Genomic DNA, 13,248 nt, shown 5'->3' with positions numbered 1-13,248 from the left:
GGGTGAAGGAGAATGTAGCATTCATTCCCTATAAACAATAAAAAGAGCGGAAAAGCATTTCTCCTCCCAGCAAAATCAGAGCATTTGGTTAACACCTGATTTTTTGCAATGCTGGATCCTTCACCCTGCTGAGAGCCATCATGGACCTGGGAGCAACAGTGCTGCTGATTAACAGCATTAGCAGAAGCCCATCAAAATAATTCTAGGATTTAAATATTTTATCATGGTTTGGGGGCTAGTGAACCCTGTAAAAACTGTTGACTTTTGTTTTCCTTAAGGTTTTGACTTCTGGAGACACGCAGTTGTACAAGGACCTATTTATAGAGTTCCTTGTAATGAAAATTCAAAACCAGAAAGCAAATCCCCTTTCTTCTTCCCCCTGCACCAAGTCCAGTGTGGCTGAGCCCTGCCAGCATGGGCATTTGGGTTGGTTTGGTTTAATCCTAAATTAGGAAGATTAGGGAAGGAGAGAAGGTGACCACATGGCAAGGGCAGGGTATGGTGTGGTGCACAGGGGAGGACACAAAACAATCAAGGGAGATTTTTGCAACATTTCCATTCCATTTCTGGGATTAGCATGAAGGATGCTCTGGCATCGAGGTGACGCAGCAGGCAACTTCTAGGGGGTAAAGGAGCCAAGACCCTGGCAAAGATATTGCTGAGTCCTGGCAGCCCCATAGTTGTGTGTGGTGGGAGGAGGAGGAGGCATTTAACCATCAGCTGTAGTCAGTTGGATTAAAAGCATGGGGTTTTGTGGTGTTTATGAGGCTTGGCTGTTGCATCAACCCCACCTGCTTAGTTCTCTCTCACAACCCAGGGTCATCTTTCCTAGCAGGGAGAGGGATGTGCCTGCTGCAGGTTGAGTGAGGGGTCACTTAGCTTCATGTCCCTGAAGCTCCCCTGAACATGGTGGGTTGGGGCAAGGATGTACACCATCCTGGGGGACTGGCAACTGGGGCTGTGATGCTGGTAGGTCCACCTCGCTGCCAAATATTCCCTCTGAGTAATTGGGCTGAAAGAACTCTCACCCCGCAATGTCCCTGGGGGTGCCACTGGGGACCCACCTTTCTTCTTCTTGTTTCCTGGCTGCTTTTTGCTAAAAGAAGGTGCCTGCCCCCCTTGCCATTGCAGCCAGTGATGGTATTGCTGCCACGTTGCGGCTGCCCTGCTAAGACGTGCCTGGGCATCCTGGCCAGCGAGTTAGCTGGGTGTCCCAAATATCCATAGTTAGAAGCTCGGACAGCCTGCTAACTCTCCTCCTGGGCAGAGGCTGCCCTTTCCCATACACCAGGAGGTATTATGGAAAGTAAATATTATCTTGGCAGGTTTCTGAGCCCTAGTTGTGATTTATTGGAGACAAGATGATGGGTTAGTGGAGCCTGGAAGTCCTTGTGTTCTCCTGTTGCTGGTATCAGAGTTATAAACATACTTATAGTGAGGACTATCCAAGGCAGAGAGAAGCCCAACCTGCAGCCCTTGAGCTGACTGAGGGTGAGGAAGTAGGTTAGGGCTTCACAATAGGATTCATGTTGGCCCAGGAAAGCACCTACTGACAGCCAAAATGGATGGTCTCAGCTGCTCAGCCAACCCAATCTGCCCCACATCCTCATCATGTCCTGGCTGTGGCTTCCCTTTCATGCTCAGGATTCTGGTCAAATGGAGAATTTGGTCAGTGACACATAGTCAGGAACGCTGGCCACCCCTCTAGTGATCCCAATTCACCAGCCAAGCTCACTTCAAGGCAGTAAAAAATACACTGTTTTAAAAAAGTCAAAACAAGTTTATTTTCACAAGAGAGTATCTCCAGTAATATTTTATTCATGGCTTCCAGCTCACACAGTTTCACTGTTTGAGATTCTCTGCATTAACATCAATGCAATGGAGGGGGACTGAACTGATTTCATTTGGGACACACAGGATTAGTTCTTTTCTAGGGGATACCTCTTAAATATGAAGTGGATGTGCCGCTCTGTTCCCATGCTCATGGTACTATTTTGGTACCTTCCAAGCAATTTGCGGGTAGGAGCCCTGCCCCTCAGCAAGCAGCTAGAGGATAATAATGCATCTAAGAGGACCAAGCTGTAGTTTTGCACAGCAAGTCACCAGGACTGCTGAAGAGCCAGATTTATGGAGAGAGGATTGCATTCCTTCGCCACTAGACACTGCGGCATCCCCACCCACCAGCTGTTGCCCAGCCTGAGGAAGTCACGTCCCAGCCTCACTGCAGCTACACCCCATCCCGAGAAGCAGAGGAGCCTTAAACAAGCTGCTTCATTTTGAGGAGTCCCATGGCCCAAGCAGTCAGGTCTGGGTCTCCCTGTGTGTTTGCTCAGGGTGAAATTTGAGGGCTCCAATTTCTTTTTGCAGCTCTCTTTCTCCCAATTCATCTGAGAAGGTGTCCTCTGCTTGCCCTCACTCCCCGATGTCTCGGATCTCACGCGTTTCCCTGACAGTGAGATGGCAGTGATAATGGCCTGAGATGTCCTTCAGTCTTGAAGACCTGATGCAGCCCTGATCGTGTTACAGCTCCACTCACGTTCTTGATCCTACTTACTTTGGAATATGGCAGAGATATAGTCCCATCTGCTCCTAAGAAAGAGAAGAAACGATTCCCTGTCCCTTGTCGAGTGCCAGAGCTCTGAAGCATGCTGTCTTCTCATATGTCTGTTGTCAGATGACAGCGCTACCTGCCTGGGAGAACCCAGAAAGATTAGGACTTGCTCACATCTCTTCCTTACCTGTCTCCCCTGTAGGACTGGCTGTTAGTCTAAATCATCGGCTTATTCTATGTAAATACACAGGACCCCCAGTCTCCTCACCAGAGTTTGCATATAAGTGAGTTAGTTTGATATGGATTATCAAATCAGAAAGAACACCCTCTAACTCTATACTGTGGGAGAGCTGGGAACTTGTCCAAAACAGAATGCATTTTCTGAGCAGGGGCCAACCAGCCAAATCTGATCAACTCCCAGGGCTTTGAGTCCACAGACGAAGCTTGCTCTTGGATCTAGTTCTTAACCCAAACTTCAGAACTGGGTGCAACAAACTTAAATCGCAAGTTCAGATCTATCCTCTTTGTACCAAAGTATCTACTCCCCTTCAGACTTGAGGACAGAGCAAAAAAGAACAGCACATTTAAACCCTTTACGACTTGAGCCCATCGCCTGCAAAAAAAGAATAGGATTGAACACCAAGAGCTGATGCAATAACTCATTTCATTGTTTCTCTTGCACCAATGTAAGAGAGGTAGATTTTCTGTAAGTAGGTGGCTCCGTGCTCGTATGACTGAAGAACAGAGCAGTCCCTGGAAGAATGCAATCCTGAATGCTATAAGAGAAGACCCACTGAGTTGTTCAACAATGCCATTGCTGTGTTTTGGGATCCTCAACAGAAAGAAGTGATGCCTCAGGAGCTCTGTGGCTGAGCCAGTCCTCCAGTGGTTTTGCTGCTCTTTAAGGAAGGCAATAGACTGTATAGTTATCACCTGAAATGGGATAAAATCCCTCCCACCAAACTATACAACCTACTACCTCACCTCCACAGAGCAGTACAGAGGTCTAGCCTGATTCATGGCCGTATTGCTGGCTTTGCATTACTTGTACCATCTGCCTCCATGCTTGCAGTAGAAGTAGATGAAGAGAACTGAAGACCTGACTGTCTCCTTAGGAAAGACAGTAGATTGTATAGTTAGCTCAAAGGGAGGATAGGACTCCACAACTATTCAATCTACTACCTCAGCCTCAAGGACAGCTTGCAACCATAGCAGTCTAAGGCGATGAGATGATCCTTATCCCGGCATCAGCTGCTCTGTGCCTCCTGTGAAGAGAAATGCATGAAAATTCATCAGACTTCATGATGTTAGGGAAAAGGAGTCTCGTACCCAACCTTGTCCTGGAGCATCCTTTCCTTCTTTACACCTCCTTCAGTCCACTTGGACTATAATTAATCCTTGGCAATCATCCCATCTGCAAACTTTATGCACCCAAGGGCTTACAGAAGCAGCAGCCCTCCCCTTTGAACCCAGGGCCATACATGCAGATAGCATGCCTCTCGTGAAACTGCAATAATGCCGAGTAACATGCAGCCAGGCTGACATCACCTCTTGAACACACAGCATATCTAGAACAAACCTGCCAGACCAGATAAGAGAATCCATCAATTTAGCTGCTATGCACTCCAGGGAATTGAGCAGATTAGAAATAACTGAGTACAAGGAAGCTTTTAGGCTGCAAATGTAATGGTATCAAGTACATCAAGGCAGATCTCATTTCCTAAACAAATGAGTGCAACATGCAGGCTTGGTGTCCCTTTAATGCTACAGCACAGCCAGGCAATATTAGCATGGATCTGAGACAGACTGGCTTCCCCCCAAGCCCTTGGCTCACCTTCTGAGAATTTTTCGTTCTCTGTACACCCAAATACAGATGCAAGGTATTAAGTTGGTAGTTTAAAAGAAACGTGTGAGGTTCTTTTGCAATGAGAAAGAATTCCCCTTGAAGATTAAAGAAAGCCGTAACAAAAAGGGAGCCACCAGTAGCGCATTAAGCGGGCTGCATGTGCAGCACAGCAGAGACCCAAAGGAGGACTTCCCATGAGAGCTCAGCAGGAGGTGTCCCCAGCCTCCCCAGACATCTGCTGAGCGTTATGGTGGGAGAAGCAGCGGCTAAGGCAGAAGTCCCCAAAGGGACAAAGGCTGCCTAATGCTTTGTGCTTCCACAGCTAACAGGCAACAGCCTAAATAAGTGAGATTCCCAAAGGTTTGGTGAAATATTGTAGCTGGGATCCTTGAGGTGAGAGTTTAGGATGGCCTGGGGTACAAGGATATCTTTGCAGCAAGGTTTGGAAAGTGTCCCTGTTCCTTTGCAGAGCTGTCCAGAAGTCCTTCTCACTGGCATTCAATATAGACCAGGCAATTCTCTTAATTTCCTTTGACAAACTCAGCCTTCACAAGGGATGACCTACTGTGCCAGACCATCTGGCCCAGGCCTCTCCTAGTGTGACAGGGTATAAACAATGTCAAAAAATCAATGTTGCAGGACTGATTTCTATAGCATTTAAGTACCCAGCCTATCCACAGTGCCAAGCACCTTGCATCCCAAACAGCCTTCTGATGGGAAATATTATTCTTCCTCTTTTATCAGCATAGAAAGTGATGCACAGAGGTTGCACATCCCTCCTTAGCGCATGCAACACCAGCCAGAGCTTCACCGAGGTTACAATCAGGCGCAAAGTTCCATCCAGTCTGTCACAGGTCACTCTGCCTCCTCAGAGACAGAAGTATTATTTTAAACTAAAGTGTTTCAGCTTCCCAAAAATTAAGATAGTGCCACAGGCATCAACCAGAAGGGATCATGGTGGCAAGAAAGCCAGCAGTCGCTGCAATGGTAGGGGACTGGGGAAGTGGGTGGCCCAGATGATCACATCAAGTGATACCTATAGCAGAGGACATTCATCTTCTGTGAAGACACTCTTGGCAACCGACCTAGAGGAACAATTTTTCCTGTTTCCCAGTCTTATGGCTTATATGATTTTAAGCATATAAGCAAGATATATTTAAGAGGTATTTAAAAGGTCACTCTTGATACCATTGCAGAGAATAGGCGTTTGGGCCAATATCAAACTGGGGGTGGGAAATTACATTAAATAACTCCTAGTTCACACAGATCTAATTATACAGGGAGAGAAAAAAAAATCCCTTCTGACTTCTATAAGTAATCCTGAAAACAGGAGATTTAATTATAATAATTGTCTTAATGAGTATACGTTTTGGGAATACCCAGCTGCTGACTCTGCAACCCTGATCTTGCCAGGATCCATGAAGAAAGGAGTCAAACAGGAGTATTTAGAAATACTGTGCCCGGTAAGGATCACTATGACCATCCTACCCTTAGTATCACTGTCACACTTGTTTGTGCTAGGCGCTATACAAATTGCAACCACAGCAAGCCCCTCTCCTGGATGGCTTGTGGTCTAAATATCAAGACAAAAGATGGGAAAAGAAAGAGAAGCAGAGAGGTGACCAGATTTGCCAAGGGCCACACAGCAAATCCATGGTAAAGCTGACACTGGAACTAGCCTTGGGAAGTCCTGCTCCAGTCTCTGGTCGCATTGCCAGGGCAATGGTTTGCCTGGGCCAGACTAACGAGGTTAGGGCAGGTCAACATCCACCTCTCCCGACTATCTTTGACAGAGAGGGAAAAAGTGATGTTCCATTTTAATATCTGCAGGAGAATCATAGATCCTGGGAGAGAGAAGATCACACACATACTGGATAACAGCTCAGTGGTAAAACCCCGCTGGAGTTTCACAAAGAGGCATTATGAATAAGTCATATATCCATGCAGCCATAAGATATATGCAAACTGCATATCTACCAAGATTTTCAGCAAAAATCCCATGGCAATTGCCAAAGTGAGCTGCATTCCAGCTCTGCTCTGCTTTCCAGACACGAAGCCTTCCCTTCTAGCATATCGCTGCTGAAGCATTACATTTACAAGTGCCTGAATGTGATGTAGCTATGCAAAATCCTAGATAAAATAGCCAACAGGGTCTGTAGGAGTCAGAAGTCTATACCCCAAAGCCTCTCACTGCCTTCTAAGTTATTTAAGCCCAGCTTTTGAAGATTTTTGGATACTTGACTGCTAAGAACTCGACCTCTTTCAAAAACACCATTTTCTGTGTAGATCTAAAGGTAGTGGCACTGCAATTTTCCCTTCCCAGATTCATAGCAGTCCTTCAAAACTGGCCAAACTTGGTTTTTATGTAAAAGCTTGGTCAGCCTCTGTGAGAGACTGCAGGAAGGTCCCCATGCTCAGAGCATGCCACAGCAGAGTCCTGCTGTCTAGAGGTGCTTGGAGGGGTGAGAAATTGGCAGGTAAAAGATTAATGTGTTTCTTCACAGCAAGATCCTCCAGGCTGGCAAAAAAATGGCATTTCCAGTCCAGCTTTCAGACTCATTTTTGGGAGGGAGAGGTGACCTACAACCGTTCTTCAGTTAGCAGGGCTCAGGGCAGCTCGTGGTAACCAGCTGATCAGACCCCCAGCAGACAACCCAAGCGGGTGCCCCCCCCCCCCAAATTTCGAAGCATCTGCAGAGCAAAGATGCCCGAGCATGGCCAAGTCTCTCTGCCTTTAAAACAGGGAGGCACAGAGCCTGCTTCGGAGAGTAGCTGGAAAGGCTCCGAAGCTTTGAGGAGCTGATCTGGTTTATTAAGGAGCACTGAATGAAATGGAGGAGGGGGAGGAGGGAGGAGGAAACCATAAAACAACAAAGTCGCTCCTTTAAAAGCAGACACTGCTTTCAGCCTTTGTATAGCCGCAGTCCCGCGCGTCGGTGCCAAAATGTGCCAGGGACAGGCAGGACTTCTCAGTGGGAAATCAGGGCCCCGTGCCTATGAGAGGCTTTTCAGCCTCCTGGAGCACGGGCTGGACTGGGGCAGAACCAGCCCCGACCAACGTGAAGCCTGCATGCAGCCAGCCGGCTGTGTTGGCACAAAATGGCTGACCGTCGGCCATTTTGTTTCCTTAGCTTTGCCTGTAGGGAAGCCGGTAGTGACTTCATGTCCTCACCTTGCCACGTTGCTGGAGTGGAAAAATAAAAAGCAAACAGGCCAAAAAAAAAAACCCAAAACAACCCAAAACCGAACCCCAAATAAGCGAAAACAAAAAGAGATGGGGCAGGTTTTCAATAGTTCCCCAACGTTGCCGGGGCGTGTGTCCACATACAGCACCATTCACAGCTACATGACTCTACTGGCCAGCAGCAAGGAACCCGCTCACAGAAAAAGCAGCAGAGGGCCCAAAAAAACATCTTAAACGCACCCCGGGCCACTGGAAAGCAAAAAAATGACATTTGCCAAACTAGCCATGAGGACAAGTTGCTTTTAACTTCTCACAGGCCAGGCGAACCTCTCAGAAAAGCAAGGCCAACCATCTTCCCAGACAGCTGATCCTGGCGTCGATATTAAAATATCATGCTTCAAAAGAGTTAATCAAAGGTGCTACAAATAGGGAAAGGGAAATGGAAGTAAAAACATTTAAAGTTCATTCCTACAACAGCCCCCATGTCTCAGCAATGCTTTCCTCCATGCTCTTTTAATGATGTGGGTAGTATTTCATATCAGTGTTGTTGTAGCATTTGTTTATTATTAAACAATTAGCAGGTATCTTAATAAATAGCTACTCATCTGTTAGGGGTTGTTTCGAGTCCTATCAGATGTTTATAAACACCTGGATCATCATTAATGAATCTGGTATTGTTATCTATAATATATGCATCTATAACCTGCTTGTTACACAACTTATCTTTTATAAATCCATTATTAAAGGTGGCCACAAAGGTAACATTTTTTCCTAAATGTTCATGTATTTTTCCTTGTAAATTAGCATATAATTTACACTCTCCTGAAGGAAAAAAAAATCCCGGAATTTTTGTCATAAAAGTAAAAGAGGCGCTATTGATATTTCATAGAGTAATTTCTCCAAAATACTAAAAATCAAGAGATATAAGAGAAAAAATATCTTTTTGGTTTATTTTTACCTGCTTCATACTCAATTCTATAGGTTAACTCAAAAAATCTAAAGAAAGAAGATCCTTTCCCGTAATACTCTACAAAACTCTTCCATAATACTGTTTTCCTTCTTGATGTTTAGTTCAAAAGCTGCTTACGAGAGGTGCGGAGGTAACGTCCACCCCTACCATAGATTTGGACCAAAACATTTAATTTGCAATGCGAACTGCCCGCCCAGCACCCACACATGCAGCCTCGGCTCCGGGACCACCATTGCCCGTGCAATTCTCTACATTGTCCGTTTGTAAGCAAGCCAAGCAGATATAGAGGCAAATACCTTTCTGTGCAAGAAAAGCGATTTCACCTCTTTCTGCTCTCCTTCCCAGCTCCTCTCTGAAAGTGTCTGCTTCTCTCCAGATGTCCGGGCAGTCCTTCAAGGAAAGGTAGGACGATCACCCCAACACCGATGCCTTATCAGATCCTGATCCACCCCCCATGCAACTGGACAGAGATCTGCTCCTCCGAGCGTCCGTGAACGAAGAGACGTGACTACTAACTCCAAGACATCCAGGCTACTGAAGGAAACGCAGAATCACTTAAAAAAAAAAAAAAAAAAAATCGCTTTTATTTGGCGCATGTTCTGGTATTTTTGCCATGCTTCTGCGCAAAATTGTATGGTAACGCCACCAAGTTCCCTTAAACTTTCAAGGCATGTTACTGTTGATGGCGTCTCTGTCGTGTATCACACCTTAACGTGTGCAGGATACACACACTGGTGCAGTAAACAGCTTGTTATCACAGTACAGCTCCATCCTCGTATGAAAAGCAAGGGCTTAAAAAGCCAAGAACAGCTATTTCTTTTAATATTTAAATTAAGATTTTGTATTCCTGAGATGAAAACTTTCAAGGCGAGAAGGCAATAAATGAATCAAAAATCCCTAAAAAAAAATCCTCTGGATCACATCAGCTAAATCCAGGCACTGCCAGATCAGTGGAAAGGTCAGATCTCATATTCACCAAAAACAAGAGGACACACAACAGGTTAAAATGCTACCGTCCGGCAATGACCGGCTCTAATCATACCAAGCCGATGTGTAAAACCATCCGCCTGTCCAAAAACAAATTAGACAACAGTGCTCTCTGGTACTTTATAAATACAGAAGAAAGGAGGGCTGTTTTATTGAATATAGCGAACAAACCTTTCCGTCCGGCTATACCGTGCAGCCCCGCGACTCTGCATGCACCGAGTAGCCTTACGCTGCTAATACAAAAGCTCAGTTTGGCAATTCCAGGCATTTTCAGTGCTCAACATACGCCAAAACTACCCACTCTCTGCCTCTGACTTTGGTCTCGTTCCAAAAGGTCCTTTTTTTTTTTCTTTTTTTTTTTTCTCTCTCTCTTGCTACAGCCGGTGCCACGTAGAGACGGGAGAGTTGGGCTCGAACATGGCCGCAGCCTCCAAAAAAGAGCCAAGTCCCAGCGTCCTGGCTTCCCCCTTCCAGACGGAAAACAAAATGGCCATGCAGCAGCCATTTTGTTTGCTGCGGGATGGGAGGGAGAAGGGAAGGGAGGAGAGACGCAGGCCAGGCGGGAGCACACGGGAAGGATGGGGGGGGAGAGGGAGGGAGAGGGGAGGGCGTCGATTCGGCAGGAACCCAAAAGCTCTGCAGCGATGCCCGGGCGCGTCCTCCCTTCCTCCCGCCGGGGCTGAGCTGCCCCGTCCAGCCCCGCAGCAGGACCGATGCGGAGGGATGGACATGGGGTCGGCTTTTCCAGCCCTCCCAGGCCAGTTGAGCTTGAGTTGTCCGGCCTGACAGGGGTTACGCTTCCTTCCCTGGGCCTGGCTGGCACCTCCATCTGCCCGCTGGCACGGACAGGCTCCTACCCGGCCACCGCTGGCACCGCAGGGCTCGGGCTCTGCGAGAGCTCCCGATGGGAGCCAGGCAGGAGAGCGGAAACCAACCCGGTAACGTCAAACTCCTGAACTTCCCTGGGCAGGAAACGGTGTAAATAACACCCGCGGGGAGGGGGAGAGGAACCCGGAGCAGGCGGGGAGGCCTTGGGGACGGCGGCTCGGCGGCAGCATGGCCTCTACAATCCGGATCCTAACGGCACCTGCGGCAAGGAGACCCAGGGAGGAGCGATCCAAGGTTTCCTCGCTCGCTTCTGTCCCGACGAGCCTGCCTCAGAAATGGTGCCACATGGCCGAGGCCTGTGCAGGGTCCGGGCTGGCCTGCAACGACGCCCCTCTGCTCTCAAAGCACGCCAGGGGACAGCGCGGGCAGCTGCCTGGTACCTGCCCATAACACGGGGTGCAGGGCCGTCCCTGTCCCTCCGAGCACGCCGGCAGGAGCGAAAGGCTGTGCGAGCAGCAGAGGATGGGGCTGAGCCACGCTGCAGGCAGCGGGGCTTGCAGGCAGCCCTGCCTGCCCAGTGACCGGCTGGCTCTTACCAGCAGTACCTCACACCTGCAAAGCACCTCGCCAGCTCCATGACTTTTATCTGTCTTTATGCCCTTGCATGGACCAACACAACTGCCTATCCAGACGGCACGCCTACAGCCTGAGGGAGCAGAGAAGCATTTCACTCGATGCTTTTCTCCCTAAAGCACAGGGCTGAGCTCCTAGTTAGCAGCCTTACTGAAGAAGCCAACAAGCTGCACAGATGAATCCCACCCTCCACCACAGAGGTTAAGTCCCTTCAAGTCCTGACCAAAACCAGACACGAGGTTTTTAGAGCAAGGCAAGCACCTCACGACCTTGTGTGAGAGTACCTGCCGTGGGAAGACCCTTAGGAGCACACAAATCAAACACCTCCTGGGCTTTCTGTTTCTGTAGGTGAGACAAGAGGTGAAAATCAGGACTATTCCCAGGATTTAGGGTGGGTAAGGGTTCCCAGTTACAAGCCCTATCTCTTAAGGATGCAGGGAAGTGGAAATGCCAAAACCTAGTACAGTTTCAAAGCCTTTACAGATCTTGTAGGAAAATCCTATAAGGAAGGTTCTTAATTGGACAAGGCACTTTGTGGCATATTCATGTGGGATAAATTTAAGCACTGGAGGCTGGACCTGCTAAGCTTTATCTAGTCAGTGGGGAGGGCAATTTCTCTGCAGAGTAACTCAGAGCAGAAACATAATGCCAACATCTTGAATTATACTGCAAAGAAAACTAACATTTTAAGATTTTTTTAATAACCACTATTCCTCACTATCTGATCCTCACCAACTTTCTGCAGAGTAACCTAAGACCTCCAGGTGAAAACTGTTATAGATTTATTGCTTAGTAATTGGCTGTGATTGATTAGTCTTATTAAAATGTCCCTGAAAATAAGCATCACCTGTAACAAACTCTATCAAGTGCCTGCTCATCCTAACTTCTCATATGGGCTTGTGGGGAGCTATATGAAACCTACCTCAGAGGTAGGTTTGTGCGCTTCATATTAACCTTGTAGTTTGGGAATTTTTAAGGTATTTGAGAGATCCAAGTCAGGTTTATTTTCATAGGATTTGGGAAGGCAAGGCTCACTTGAAAAATCTAGCCTTTGCACTGAAAGAATATTGCATTTCTTGTGCAATACTCTTCCAGGAAAAACATCAAGGTAGCTTGCAGAATAAAGACCACAGGGCTCTAGATGCCTATAGCTATAGATCAAAAAATGGCCACATGCAGGATGTCAGTTTGAAGCTAGGAATTGAGAAATAGTTTCAGATGCTCTGGCACCAATACTCTCTTCTAGAAAAACCCTGACTAACTGAGGAACTTTATTTTTATCCTTGTTCTAAGTGAAAACTTACTATGAACAAGGCAGGATGAGATACATTTGCAAGACAGGGAGTTTTGCCTTTCCCAATAACAGGGGCCCTAGATCAGCTAGGCAGCACCTTCCTGGTAGGTCCTGAGATGGAGCAATAGGGGATTAGGGACATGCATGGGGCTGGGATAGTGAAGATATTAACAGCCCACACAAAATTGCATATAGCCCCTCAGCACTAGTTCCTTATTCAATGCATCTTAGTCAAAGGGGGGGGGGGCGTGGGGTGAAAGATGGGAATATGAATTTAAGAATAAACAAGAGGGGGGGTGTGCTTGGGAGGCTTATTAGCATGGAGGGGAAGGTATCGGACTGCATAAGCAAAGGAAAGGGATCACAAATGCACAGGTTTTGTGGACCTGGGTAACTGAGAGAGCTCAGATGGTTTGTGTTAGGAGAGGGAGATGTCCTTTGTAAAGATCCAGCATTTTAATTGTACTCACAAGGGAGAAGTTGCTGAGCAGGGGGATGTTTTTGTAGCCTCCAATGTGGGCTGCTGTGGGCTTAGTAAACTCTTGGTAGATTAAGAAGTGGTCATGAAAGGAGTCCCTTCTCTACAGGACAGGCCACTTGCTCTTGGTGCTTCCAGATGCCGCTGCTGTGGCCTCACCAGAGGTCTCATTCAGGGCACACCCTTGACATTGCTGTTCAAGCTTCCAGTGTTGTGAAGGGCTTACTGCCTCGGCAAAAGCTGGTTGAAAGGCAGGAGCAAAGGATCGGTAAGGCACATGGGCCCATACTTAAGCCCCAGGAGACTCTCTTCCTCAGGGACAAATCATTGAATGCCAGAGTTGGTTCTCATTCTTCTACACACATATACTTGCTGCCAAGGATTGTCATTTGATAGTAGGTAGGGCAAAGCATGCTGTCTGACTTCAGATCAGAGCTGGGTGGGGAGAACAAGACTTCCATTTCTGATCTGTTTGTG

Source organism: Buteo buteo, chromosome 23 (assembly GCF_964188355.1).
Source record: "Buteo buteo chromosome 23, bButBut1.hap1.1, whole genome shotgun sequence".
Taxonomy (NCBI): Eukaryota; Metazoa; Chordata; class Aves; order Accipitriformes; family Accipitridae; genus Buteo; species Buteo buteo.
This window is presented reverse-complemented; position numbering follows the sequence as displayed.